General features: G+C 38.6%; 1 protein-coding gene and 2 long non-coding RNA genes across 3 annotated transcripts in view; 1 reads left to right on the forward strand and 2 right to left on the reverse strand.

Annotated features, from left to right (window-relative positions):
- The window catches only part of LOC134664557 (ubiquinol-cytochrome-c reductase complex assembly factor 1), a 460,862-nt gene that overhangs the window by 369,941 nt on the left and 76,996 nt on the right, over positions 1-13,925 (forward strand). The window lies entirely within an intron of this gene.
- Positions 226-2,905, reverse strand: LOC134664828 (uncharacterized). The gene is made up of 3 exons (XR_010098296.1): positions 2,759-2,905; positions 2,069-2,122; positions 226-1,334 (listed from the first exon to the last, which is right to left on the reverse strand). It is a non-coding gene; the product is annotated as an uncharacterized LOC134664828 (long non-coding RNA).
- LOC134664829 (uncharacterized) lies at positions 8,530-11,068 on the reverse strand. Its single transcript, XR_010098297.1, has 3 exons — positions 10,936-11,068; positions 9,961-10,014; positions 8,530-9,432 (listed from the first exon to the last, which is right to left on the reverse strand). It is a non-coding gene; the product is annotated as an uncharacterized LOC134664829 (long non-coding RNA).

Raw genomic sequence — 13,925 nt, forward strand, 5'->3', positions numbered from 1 at the left:
AATTGGCAATTGCACACAACACTTTACTTGTACTCATGTATGTAATTCTTTATTACTCAAATTGCATATGACTGGAGGTAGCGCTATGTTCAAGTTATGATTATTTTAAATAGTAGACGATTATTTTTATAAGCATAAGCAGGATCAGCACTTTTTTGTATATCGATGATATATGTAATTTTTAAATAAAAATTTTGGATAGGTATATATGAAAACAAACAGCGGTTTATTCTATAGTACAAATATATTATTTGAAGGTTTCTAAAATAAATATTTATATTGTTACTTAATAATTTATAAAAAAAAACAATCTTATGAATTTAAGCAAGAGCTTGTTACACATCAACGATTAAACATTTGATACTATTTAAACATACATAGGTACTATTTAACTATTTAAAATCATTGAAATTTTTAATTTATAAGACACAATAATAGATCAAATGAAGACCAACTAAATTAATACAATATACCTCCTAGCATAGTTATAATATGTCAAGCGCGACTGCTAGTAAGGAGTTGCGCACGACAAAGACAACCGGTGTCTGTTATCGCTCGCACTATGAATTCAGATAATGGTGACAAACGGCAACCGTCAACGCATCATTGTGCCGTAGAAGTGCGTCCAACTTAGAGCATTTAATAACTGGAGTGGGCATTAAGGGTAAGCCCCTCTGCCGAAAAACTTGCACAATGGTGCAAACTTTTGTATGGACTGACATGGCTATTTGTACGTTACTTACAAATTATGTAGAAATAGCAATACATTTGACGTCCCCTCCCCCGCAAAAATCGGCAGACTGTTTCGTAAAGAAAATGACAGCGATGACATCTCCGTTACTAAATGCTCTAAGGCGTCCAAGGGTAAAGATGGCCGCCCCTTTACCGACTGTCGCCGTGGCTGTCACGTTAATAACCACTAATATGTAAGTACGAAACTGACGCATGACACGACAAGTGATAAAAGAGGGATCATTAAGGCTGATTTAGACGGCGCGCGATCTCGCGTACGATTTCAGTTACATTGCGGACTGTTGGTTACACCCAATTCAACTGACCGATCAAAACCCGCAATGGTATGAAACTCGCATGCGAGTTCTCGCATAGTAGTCTAAATCAGCCCTTATTTCCGTGTTGTACGCTTGCCAATCGCCACCATCATCTGCTGCACTAGAATAACGCTTTTTTTTTTCATTTCTTTCTGCCAGCGGTGGCGCCTAAGAGGCCGCCGAGAGCCATGCCCAGCTCGCAACCCAAGACGCCCCCGGCCGCAGCCCCCGCCGGGCCCCCGATGGACCCCATCACCGTCCCGGCAGCTGTACCGCCCACTGCACCTAAACACACCAAGAAAAACTAATGAAAACATCTAAAATCATTTTGATGCAAATGCGCAAGGTGTGCCAATTACGTACGATTTTCGAAAATCATAAATATAAATACATTTATGATTTAAATTAATAAGACAAGTATAAATGCCACTTAAGCGTACAGTTGCTATAAAATGATAATAAAACAAATATTGGTTACATAGGACATATGCATACGTAGGTACATCGAATATGATTATGAATTTATCCTTGAACTTTCATTTCTTATTTTGCTCAAATATGTTTCATAGGTAGGTTCTTACGTCAAAACTTCCTTTACCTCTTCGTAAGCAAAGGACGCTTAGCGCGAGGAATATCGTACATTGACCCACCTGTTCCTATCTCTATTACACGCGCATAATTCTATTACTGTCCCGCTCGTACAGTTTCGTTGACCGCCGGAGGGTCAATGTACTTACGAAATTACTCGTGTACTTAATCTATGTATTTAATAACAAAGGACGCTTCTTTGTTTAGAAGAAGAATATACGTATATATTCAAGTGTCAGTAAGTATATTATTAAGATGGTCATGTTCTAAATTGTTTGTTATAGGTATTTAATAGAAAAAAGTATTAAGCCCCTCCAGACTATGCGCGTGAATCGCTGTCTGCGAAAATCGACTCCACACTCGCGTTCGCGGCTTCGCCTGCGATTCACGCGCATAGTCTGGAGGGGGCTTTAGGACTATTTAGGACCTACCAACTGTTGCTCCAATGCCAATTTTTTTGTTTTGGTCTTTATTTCCTCCCATATCTGAAACAAGATACATTTTTATTGAATCAATTTTGAACATCCCATTTAGCGCGGAGGCATGGAATCAAACCACCTGACCGATAAGGTATGGTGGCCGGGTCCCGAGGGCACCAAATTTTGATAGGTAGGTACTTTTAATTTTTAGTTTTAGTTATTTTAATTGTAGTTAGTTTTAGTTATATATTCCTGTTCATGTCCTTTAATAATTTATATTACCTAATAAATATTCAGCTTTTTATTTACAATAAAATAATAGAACGTACGAGATCCAAACTGTTGTTGATAAAATAAATTATTAATATTTTACTTATTTCCTCTTCGCAAAAACGCATTTGTATCTTTTGATGTTTACATTTAAGAACCTCCAGGTAAATATTTTGTTCTGAATCACATATTTCACACCATACACTTTCATAAGTGTAATTTAAAAGAAAAAAATGCGATAACAAACAGCTTATTTTTAAGCTTTAATAAATATGAAATAACTAAAATTGTGCAAAAAATACAACCTAGGCTAATTTATGAAATAGGTACTTAAAGTTACAACCTTGTTGGAAAATATACAATAATTAATAGTACCCCCATTACGATAAAAGTAGATATATTATTTGCAACACAAATTTTATAAACACTTACTTCGTTTCTTGTATTCACTTCGTATTTTGTATTCACTCTGTTTGATCGGCGCCAGCGGGCTGTTTTGCGTACAGCTCAAAACGGTCTGAAATACGAAATACCTCACAATATATATCGATGTGGCTGCGCTGGCGCTGCGTCACTTTAGGCCCGGTACTGACCAGCGAGTATTTATATTTAGGTACCTAGGTACCTTACTAGGTACTTACCTACTGGGACCCGTTTTATAAAGCGTTTTGTCAGTTGCGTTAGAATAACAAATAATGGTATACCAAATGTTCCTGACAATTGTAAGATAAATTCAGAATTGAGAGTGGCATTCTCTCAACCCCTAAATCTAACCCTAAAATAAGCAATAAACTCTTTTGACTTGTTAACAGTGTTTGTGATTGTAGTTGCTAAGTATTGGGTGACTGTTTCCAAATTTTAGGTAGAGTTAGACCTAGATAACTCTGCAACGATACTGACAGCACTGACTGTGCAAGTGTTATTTATATGTCATATTTCATAGAAGTTTGACGTTTAAAATAACACTTGCACAATCTGATGGGCTATCAAAATCGCTGCAGACTTATCTTGGTTAAACTCTATCTACGTCGAACGGTCTCTGCGAAAAATGCATTTAACCGATTTGCAAGACCGAAGTGAGATTTACAAATTACGATAAGACTGTTAAGCCCCCTCCAGACTATGCGCGTGAATCGCGGGCGAAGCCGCGAAGGTGAGTGTGGAGTCGATTTCGCTGTCCGCGAAAATCGACGCCACACTCGCGTTCGCGGCTTCGCGCCGCGATTCGCGCACGAGTGTGGAGGAGACTTTAGACCGTGTCGTTTGTAGTGCAGTCGTTTTAAATATGGCGACTGATGTGCTTATTATTACTTTTTTTCAGTTTCACGATGAACTAAGGTACCTACTTACTCGTCTATGAAGTTGTGTACAGTACAGATATACATTACGAGTACTTACTTGTTAGGGTTCCGTACCCAAAGGGTAAAACGGGACCCTATTACTAAGACTTCGCTGTCCGTCCGTCCGTCTGTCACCAGGCTGTATCTCACGAACCGTGATAGCTAGACAGTTGAAATTTTCACAGATGATGTATTTCTGTTGCCGCTATAACAACAAATACTAAAAACAGAATAAAATAAAGATTTAAATGGGGCTCCCATACAACAAACGTGATTTTTGACCAAAGTTAAGCAACGTCGGGAGTGGTCAGTACTTGGATGGGTGACCGTTTTTTTTGCTCTTTTTTGTTTTTTTTTTGCATTATGGTACGGAACCCTTCGTGCGCGAGTCCGACTCGCACTTGCCCGGTTTTTTTTTAACCAGTGAGTAACCGCCTATTTGTATACCTACGTCATAGACGAAGAAAGAGCCATAGGTAATTATTGTATGGATGAGTCGGGGAATTCCTGCGGTATCTTAAGGAAATGTTGCCATATTCTGGCATTTTAAAAGTATGAATAGGTAATACAGTCATTATATGTTTTGAGACAAACAAATTAATATAGTTTTCAAACCTGTGTGACGTGATACGTCTAGGTGTACTGTTTAAAATTCACCACTCTCCCCCCCCCCTCCACCTGACGCTCGACCCCCCCTCACCTTGAAATGTGTCCCCGTTGGTAGTTTTTTGGCATTCTCACGAAAACTATAATAGATATCAAAAAAGTGTCAAGGACAGAATTAATCCTCATTAAATTTAGAACAAAAATGGTCTTATGTGTTTTATTATAAGTTGGACGGTATTCAAGCTATAAGTACTTGTATAACCTTAAAATAACAAAATAACCATACTAGTATGACGAAATGCAGAATATCTTCAAAACGGCTAGACCGATTTTAATAAAATATACCTAAAAAATCACCGCAGTGAAGCCAGCTATCAAACAAAAGAAACTACATCAAAATCGGTTCATCCGTTTCGGCGTTACGAAGTCACAGGTAAACACAGAAATACAATTTTTTTTCAACTGCACCCAATAATTTTGTAAACCGATTAATTTTGACCAATTATTTTAATGAGATCATGTCCCTTGAAGTTTTAGCTTTACGAAAAGTTAAAAAACATGGAAAACGGCCCAGTATTTTTCAAATTATCGGCATTTTCCCGATTTGTGAGTGGTTTCGTGTTATCACGCGCACGAGTTGCCCTTGACCCCTATAAAACGGGGGGTAGGGGAGGGGTTGTTATCAGTCACTTATCAGAAGTTGACCGGTACACATATCCGCATATTTTCCCGTAAAGAAGACCTGTGAAAAATGGAAACCACTGAAGCTGAAGTCTGCCAAGTCGTCCAGCTCAGCTCCTGCAAGAGGGGCGTAGCCAACGTTCAGTAGCTGCCACGCTGAATTTAAGTCAATCTACAGTTTGCAGAGTTTACCAGAGGTTCCAACGGACTGGATCCTTTACTTCAAGACCAAGAAGCGGCCGCAAAAGTGTACATCAGAGAGGGACGACCGCTTCATTGTCACAACATCTCTCCGAGATCGACACCTGACAAGCGTTGCCATCCAGCAGCGTCTGCGTGAGATACGAGGAGTGGCTGCCAGTGAGTGGACAATAAGAAGAAGACTTAAGAAAGCGAACTTGACATCCAGGAGGCCTGCAACGGGGCCCAGATTGCTGGCGCGACACCGTACAGCCCGAAGAGAGTTTGCAGAAAATCATATGGACTGGACCATTGAGCAATGGACCGCAGTTCTCTTCTCGGACGTGTGCAGAATATGCTTGAATGGATGTGACCGAAGAGGAAGAGTCTACAGAAGGCTAGAAGAACGGTTCGCCCAATGTTGCTTCTCCGAAAGTCGCGCCACGCCAGGCACGAAAACCAGCTCTGTTCGCGCGTCGTAGGAAACGTCGTCCCAGAACATCACGGATCCACCGCCATAGGCGACCCTTTCGGAGTAGCAACATTGGGCGAACCGTTCTTCTGGCCTTCTGTAGACTCTTCCTCTTCGGTCACATCCATTCAAGCATATTCTGCACACGTCCGAGAAGAGAACTGCGGTCCATTGCTCAATGGTCCAGTCCATATGATTTTCTGCAAACTCTCTTCGGGCTGTACGGTGTCGCGCCAGCAATCTGGGCCCCGTTGCAGGCCTCCTGGATGTCAAGTTCGCTTTCTTAAGTCTTCTTCTTACTGTCCACTCACTGGCAGCCACTCCTCGTATCTCACGCAGACGCTGCTGGATGGCAACGCTTGTCAGGTGTCGATCTCGGAGAGATGTTGTGACCATGAAGCGGTCGTCCCTCTCTGATGTACACTTTTTGCGGCCGCTTCTTGGTCTTGAAGTAAAGGATCCAGTCCGTTGGAACCTCTGGTAAACTCTGCAAACTGTAGATTGACTTAAATTCAGCGTGGCAGCTACTGAACGTTGGCTACGCCCCTCTTGCAGGAGCTGAGCTGGACGACTTGGCGGACTTCAGCTTCAGTGGTTTCCATTTTTCACAGGTCTTCTTTACGGGAAAATATGCGGATATGTGTACCGGTCAACTTCTGATAAGTGACTGATAACAACCCCTCCCCTACCCCCCGTTTTATAGGGGTCAAGGGCAACTCGTGCGCGTGATAACACGAAACCACTCACAAATCGGGAAAATGCCGATAATTTGAAAAATACTGGGCCGTTTTCCATGTTTTTTAACTTTTCGTAAAGCTAAAACTTCAAGGGACATGATCTCATTAAAATAATTGATCAAAATTAATCGGTTTACAAAATTATTGGGTGCAGTTGAAAAAAAATTGTATTTCTGTGTTTACCTGTGACTTCGTAACGCCGAAACGGATGAACCGATTTTGATGTAGTTTCTTTTGTTTGATAGCTGGCTTCACTGCGGTGATTTTTTAGGTATATTTTATTAAAATCGGTCTAGCCGTTTTGAAGATATTCTGCATTTCGTCATACTAGTATGGTTATTTTGTTATTTTAAGGTTATACAAGTACTTATAGCTTGAATACCGTCCAACTTATAATAAAACACATAAGACCATTTTTGTTCTAAATTTAATGAGGATTAATTCTGTCCTTGACACTTTTTTGATATCTATTATAGTTTTCGTGAGAATGCCAAAAAACTACCAACGGGGACACATTTCAAGGTGAGGGGGGGTCGAGCGTCAGGTGGAGGGGGGGGGAGAGTGGTGAATTTTAAACAGTACACCTAGATGTATCACGTCACACAGGTTTGAAAACTATATTAATTTGTTTCATTTTCCCATACATTGATTACATAGAATGACTCAATTAAGGGTACATCGCCAATTATTAGCCAGTTTTCAATTACTGGCCACCTATACTAAAATGAATTCTGTGTATAGGTGAATAGAACTCATTTTTGTAAGAGGCGGCCAGTTATTGAACGAGTGGGTTGTGGATAAATTTCAGTTACTGGCCATTTTCCTTATACTGAAAATGAGTTTTATTTATCTGTAAATAGAATTCATTTTTGGAATAGGTGGCCAGTAATTGAAAACTGGCTAATAATTGGATTTTCGTACCTTATATACTAAAATGAACTTTGTTCACCTATAAATAGAAATCAAATTAAGTGGCCAGTAATTGGGGGGTGGCTAGTAATTGGCGATGTACCCTATAATGTTTTAATGCTTGTTCCACGCGTTTGTGCAATTTTTTGGTACAAATTTATCGTTTTTTTTTCGTAACGTACTTGTGCTCGATGCGGTCATATCATCTTGAAACTTAAGTCATTGTCAATAGAGGTGACAGCAAGGTGTCATCTATTGGGCATTAGCATGTCGAGCACTAGTACGTTTACCTTACAAACTTTCCCCTTTCACCCCCTAGGAGCGTTTTCACATTGCCCGATCAGATATCGGATATTGGATGAAAGTAAAATGTGAATATGTCTCACGGGGGGAGAAAGTTTGTATGGAAGAAAAATAAAAATAACAAATTTGTACCAAAAAAGGCCAAAAACGCATAGAAAAATTATTAAAACATTATATTTAAACTTTTAAAATGCCAAATTTAGTGCTTTAGTAAATATTTTCAATCTTTGACATTGGGCATAGTTCCATTTGTATGGAAATCGTTACCGCCACGCGCTGTAAATTATTTTTTTATTATGAAAAAATGTATGAATGCCTACTATAAAGTCATATTTTTCTGAATAAAGAATACATGGGCTACATCGGCTAATTTTTTATTTAGTGCAAATCGCCACACTGTGATTGTAACATCCTAAATTGTCACAAAATTATTACATAACATTTTCATTTTCGGTACTAAATTATATATTTTTTGTATGGAAAGGTATAATAATTATTTCGAAAATGAATTCCCCGTCGCTAAATTATACGAAAATGATATATAACTTGCCCTAGTTGCTAAGACTAGGAAGGAATATAGCATAGATTAGACCTGGGGAGCCGACTCTTTCACCCCCCCTTTTTGGGGGGTCTGCATGGTACGATCTCCTAGCTACCGGGCCAGATCAACTTTGTTTGACCTAAGGAACAATCGTGCTAAGCGGCATCGCATGAGACTTAAAGTGCATGCTGTTCCATACATTTGTGTTCCTTACTAAACCTACTACTATCTCGTGGCTACCGGATTACCGGACACAGTCAGCTTTGTTTGACCTAAGGAACATTCTTGTGAATCGTGCCAAGCGGCAAAAGTGCATAATACTTACTGCACATACTTACCCTACTACGTATTAGTGCAATAATCATCGTTATTCACGAATACCTATTTTAGGTTAGGTAATGTAGTTGCTTGTAAAAGAAAAAAAAACATTTTTTGTAAGAGTTTTATTTGCAAAGAATCATATAATTATTTTACAAATATGTTCATAATTTATTATATGTATGTATTATGTAGATACATTGTCTATTTCGGATGGTTTCTAAAACATCTCTATATTTATAAACCTTTATAAACTGTTTATAACGAATAAGTACCAATAAAATCATCACATCTGCTTTTGCTCGCATTGTGCTGGATCTAGATGACGGTGACAAACAATAAACGCATCATTGTAGTTACCGCAGAAGTGCCTCCTTGACCGGCTAGCATGAGATGCGTTCTCGCGCGCGAGTCCATACTTGAAATCGAGATAGATGTATGGAGTCGCGCGCGTGAGAAGCTTATGCTAGCGGGTCTGAAGGGTAAAAATGGCCGCCCCTTTATCGTCTGTCGCCGTAGCTGTCACGTTATAACTAGTAAATACGCAAACTGACGCATGACACGACAAGTGATAAACGGCGCCATTCGGGAAATGAATTAGAGATTCTCTAGATATGAAATAGTAAAGATATGTGACGTTCCACGACAAAAGGTACCTTATGGGGGTTGGCGCTTACGCTACTAACGCCGCTCCAATTTTATTGCGGCCGCCATAAGGTACCTTTTGCTGTGGAACGTCACATATCTTTACTCTTTAATATCTAGTAAATCTCCCGAATCGCGCTGAAAAGCGGGACCATTATTTTATTTCCGTGGTACGCTTGCTGATCGCCACCATCATCTACTGCACTAGAACAACGCTTATGTTTATTTTCATTTCTTTCTGCCAGCGTAGGAGCCCATGGCGCCGCCTGAAGCCATGCCCAGCCCTAAGCCCCAGAGGCCCCCAAGCACTGCCCCCGGCGGACCCAAGCAGCTCCCGAGCGCCGTCGCCCCGGCAACTGTACCAGCCACTGCACCTAAACACACCATGAAAAACAAATGAAATCTGAAATCTAAAAGCATTTTGTTGCAAATTCGCAAGGTACCTATGCCAATTACGTACGATTCCCGAAAATCGGGAGAAGTACGAATGCCACTAATTGCCAAAAACAAATATTGGTTACATAGGATGTGTACTGTACCGCTAGCACATTATCATGACACCAATATAATTACGCACCTGCGTTATGGCTCCTCTACACGATGGGCCAGCGCCGGCCACTCCAAGGGACGCATTTATACGTTAGAGGGATCAAGCGATATTGCTATCTCATTCTACCGCATGGCTGCGTCCCTTGGAGTGGCCGGCGCTGGCCCATCGTGTAGAGGAGCCATTAGAGATAGGAACAAGCGGGTCAATGTACGAAATTCCTTGTGCTTGTGCCTTGTGCATTTGTTTAGAAGGACATGCGTGTTGTACTTAAGTAATGATTTATATTATTAAAATATCATGGCCAAAATTGTTTGTCTTATGTAATAGGAAAAAGTATTAGGTTAGGACCTACCGACGGTTGCACCTGTCTTGATTTTTTCGTTTTGATCGTTATTTCCTCCCATATCTGAAACAAATATTTATTTATAAATACGCCTATCAAAACTAGCAATAACGATCACGAAGCAAAGCCTCGGATGGACAGACAGACAGACATATGGACAAGGCAAAATTATAAGGGGAACCCTAGTCGACTACGGAACCATACAAATCACATGTGGCAACACTGTCTACTCTGTCTAGTGCCGTTGAGGGGCTTCCCCGATCCGTAAAAAAATATTGTTGTATTGTTTTATTTGCGACAAATATAACTTTGCCTTATCAATGATAATAACTCATCTAAAGTAGTGGGATTTATGATATCATTTCCAATAAGCACCTAAGTGCAATCTTTACCATTCGTATGTTATTAATTATGCAGATGTAGAGATATAAGCAGAGATCGGACAGATTTGCGTCATTGCTCGCAATAATGTGGACATGACTCAAAAATTGATTAAATAATTACTCATTTAATTATTTTAATTAATTTTTTACTTGTGATTTTATTTTTATCCCTAGTCAATAAATAGCACTTAAGTATAGATGGTCAAGCAAATCTTGTCAGTAGAAAAAGGCGCGAAATTCAAATTTTCTATGAGACGATATCCCTTCGCGCCTACATTTTTCAAATTTGCCGCCTTTTTCTACTGACAAGATCTGCTTGACGAAGTATATATTTTTGATATAAAAAATGAGTACCTACAAAAAATTAGGAAAACATATTGATTGAATTTTCTTTGATAAATCTACATTAAGTACTTATAAGAAATCATTGCGTTATTTATTGATTAGGAATCAAAATTAAATCCCACGTGATTGATAATTGAAAAATGATTAATAATTTACTTAATCAATTTTGGAGTCATGTCCACATTATTGCGAGCAATTACTCAAATTAGTTCGATCTCTGCAAATAACTGAATATATGCGCATAAAGAATACTTACCTACAACTTTGGCCAATTTATAAAATAGATTTACGACTTTGCTGGAGAATACAATACAATTGGAATAAACACTTATTTCGTTGTATTTATATGCACTCTGCTGCACTTGCTCGGCAGTCAGCCTGACGCACAACTCAAATCGGTCTGACTGAAATACGAAAGAGCTCGCAATCGCAATAAATATCGAAGTGCCTGCGCCTGCGCTGGCGCTGAGTCACTTTAGGCCCGCTACACACTGGCGAGTAAAGGGTCGCGTTTTAAGCTACACGTTACAAGTAGGGATTTATTTAGGTTTCCGAAGTCACCTGGAACCCTCATTTCGCAATGTCTGTCTGTTTGTCTTTTTTTTTTTGCTTGAACCCTATATGTATGGCGTGGCCTAAATTTTAAAAAGAATACGAGTCTTCATGAACATTTCTTGACAAAGTTAATAAAGAAGAAGATCCGAAAAGACAAAATGTGGCTAGCCTATAAGCGGTTACCGTATCCTATGGATGCCTGCAATTCCAAGAGTGTTACATGCGCGTTGCCAACCCTTTTAAAAACCTACTAACTTACTTACTTACAAATAAGTTTCCAGTTTAGTTTAAAATATCGGCGGCCAAACGCTCAAAAATATCTGATCACACCAAGTCAAGGTGAAGACTTCAGAAAATGTTATTTTTAAGTAGGTAAGTATATATATAATTTTTTGGCTACTGAACTATTATTTCTTTCAGTTTCATAAGGAAATAAAAGGTATTCGTCTATGAAATTGTGTACTTATACTGCCGAGTGAATGCAATACTTACAATACAATAGGTACTCTTTATTGCACACGTCACACATGCAGTTTACAAATTTTACAATACATGTTATTTGACCCAGTGTGTCACCACCTTACAATAAATAAATCGAATTGCGCGCAGATACCTACATACATACATTGTACATAGTATAACTACGTAATAGAATAAACACTATAAATTAATGTACCATAACTATGAGATGAGATGGGGAACTCCAGCGGTATCTTAAGGAAATGTTGCCATATTCAACCGATACATTATTAGTTAAATTAGTTATTACGATGCAGAACAGAACAGGGGACTTTTACTCAAACAGGGAGTTTACATATAAGCAAATTGTTGATAGTTGTCAGAAATAGATTTGTAGTCGCTTTCTCGCTGGCAGTTGGGCACATGCGTAAAATCTGCTCTTCTCATGTATATACTACTAAAGTAGGTAGCTATTGCCTAAACTCAATTTTATAATAAAACATTAAAGCACAGAAATATAATATTTCATCACGGTTTGTTGGAAGAAAGCCCCCTCGTCACTTATTTCTGAGGTGTAAAGCGCAAAGTTAAGGCCGAATTTTCCACGAGCAAGATTATAATATATTTGTGTCCAAAAAGATTTATAAAACTGCCAGAAAGAGAGATGAAGTTAAAAGGAATGACTCCTCGAATGTTTCAGTAGGTAGGGTTTTAGCTTTTTGCGCTTAAGAATTATAAATTATAATAGTTAAGTCTGTAAATTTTAACACTCTGGGCCCAGTTTTATAAAGTTACAAGTTACAAGTTTACAGGCGTTTACTGGCAACACTTGCTCCGTTTTTTACAATTTGCGTTTCATAAAAGTACTGTGTTACAATTTTACAGGTTACAGGTACAAGTGCCTGTAGCTCAACCATAGACGAAAATACGGGAGTTTTATAGTTTTAAACTCATAATCGAACAAGCGTTTTATAAAAATATTGTAAATTACAAGTGTAGATTGGTACACTTGTAACAAAAACTTACATACGTCTTGAGTCCTGTAACAGCACAACAGCAGTTACTTGTAGACTCGTTTTCTGAGAGATTTTAAACTTTACTCTTTATTGTTAAGCACCAACGCCAACGATTGTGCCAGGGCATGCATACTTTTCCATGCACCTTATCAGTTTTTGTTAATGTATCTGAAATATATAGTAAATAGGAAACAAAGTGACAATATGTTTGATATTGATTTTATTGACGATTCGTTTTATTTTATCTACTAGGAAATGGAAAGGGATTATTGCCGATATTTGTCGTTGATTTATTAGCATTCGTCTCTTTATTTAAGTATAGTGCATTCACATTATGGTAAGGTGTACTATTCATAATTTTCGATACACACCGTATTTATCTTTGAGCCGCTACCGAAACGATACATTTTAATGTAAGAATGTGAAAGAGTACTTATTTACATGTTATTTACTTATTACGTAAATATTTCATTAAATCTAACTTAATCTGAATCTGAAAACGGCCCAAAAAGTATATCCTTGGCATGGAACGCCGCTCTCAACCACTCGATTTTTCCTTCATTTCTGGCCATTTTTCCAGTAATCAATATTTTACAGCAAACAAAAACACATAATTTAGTAGAGAACCGAGTATCTATGACACACGTTTTTTTTTTAAATAGTGATGTCCTTCACACCTGTAGATTTCACATGTAATCGAGATTGACCGTGGTTCTTTACAACTGTAATTATTTATGTGTATTTATAAAACACCTGTAGCCGTTCACAGTGCATTACAGGTGCCTGTAGCCTGTACTCTTGTAACCTGTAACTTGTAACTTTATAAAACTGGGCCCTGGCGTCTAAATTTTGCTGCGTAAAAATCTACGTAAGGTAAACTTAAATACTTAAATATTGTCCCTTTTTTAACCCACGTCAAAAAAGAGGATTCGTGATTTTATTGTTTAGTGAAGTCGGTTCTGTTTTTGCTTATAGTTGGTCAAGCAGATCTTATCAGTAGAAAAAGGCGGCAAATTTGAAAAATGTAGGCGCGAAGGGATATAATATATCGTCTCATAAAAAATTTGAATTTCGCGCCTTTTTTACTGACAAGATTTGCTATGGAATACAGCCTACAGCAGGCGTGGCTCACTCCGCGAGTTCGTCGCTTTGCTACAGGTAGCTAAAAGTACATCCGTTCCACCCCAATTTTTGGGAAAGCCATAAGCCGCGCGTG

Source organism: Cydia fagiglandana, chromosome 5 (genome assembly GCF_963556715.1).
Source record: "Cydia fagiglandana chromosome 5, ilCydFagi1.1, whole genome shotgun sequence".
NCBI classification, from domain to species: Eukaryota; Metazoa; Arthropoda; class Insecta; order Lepidoptera; family Tortricidae; genus Cydia; species Cydia fagiglandana.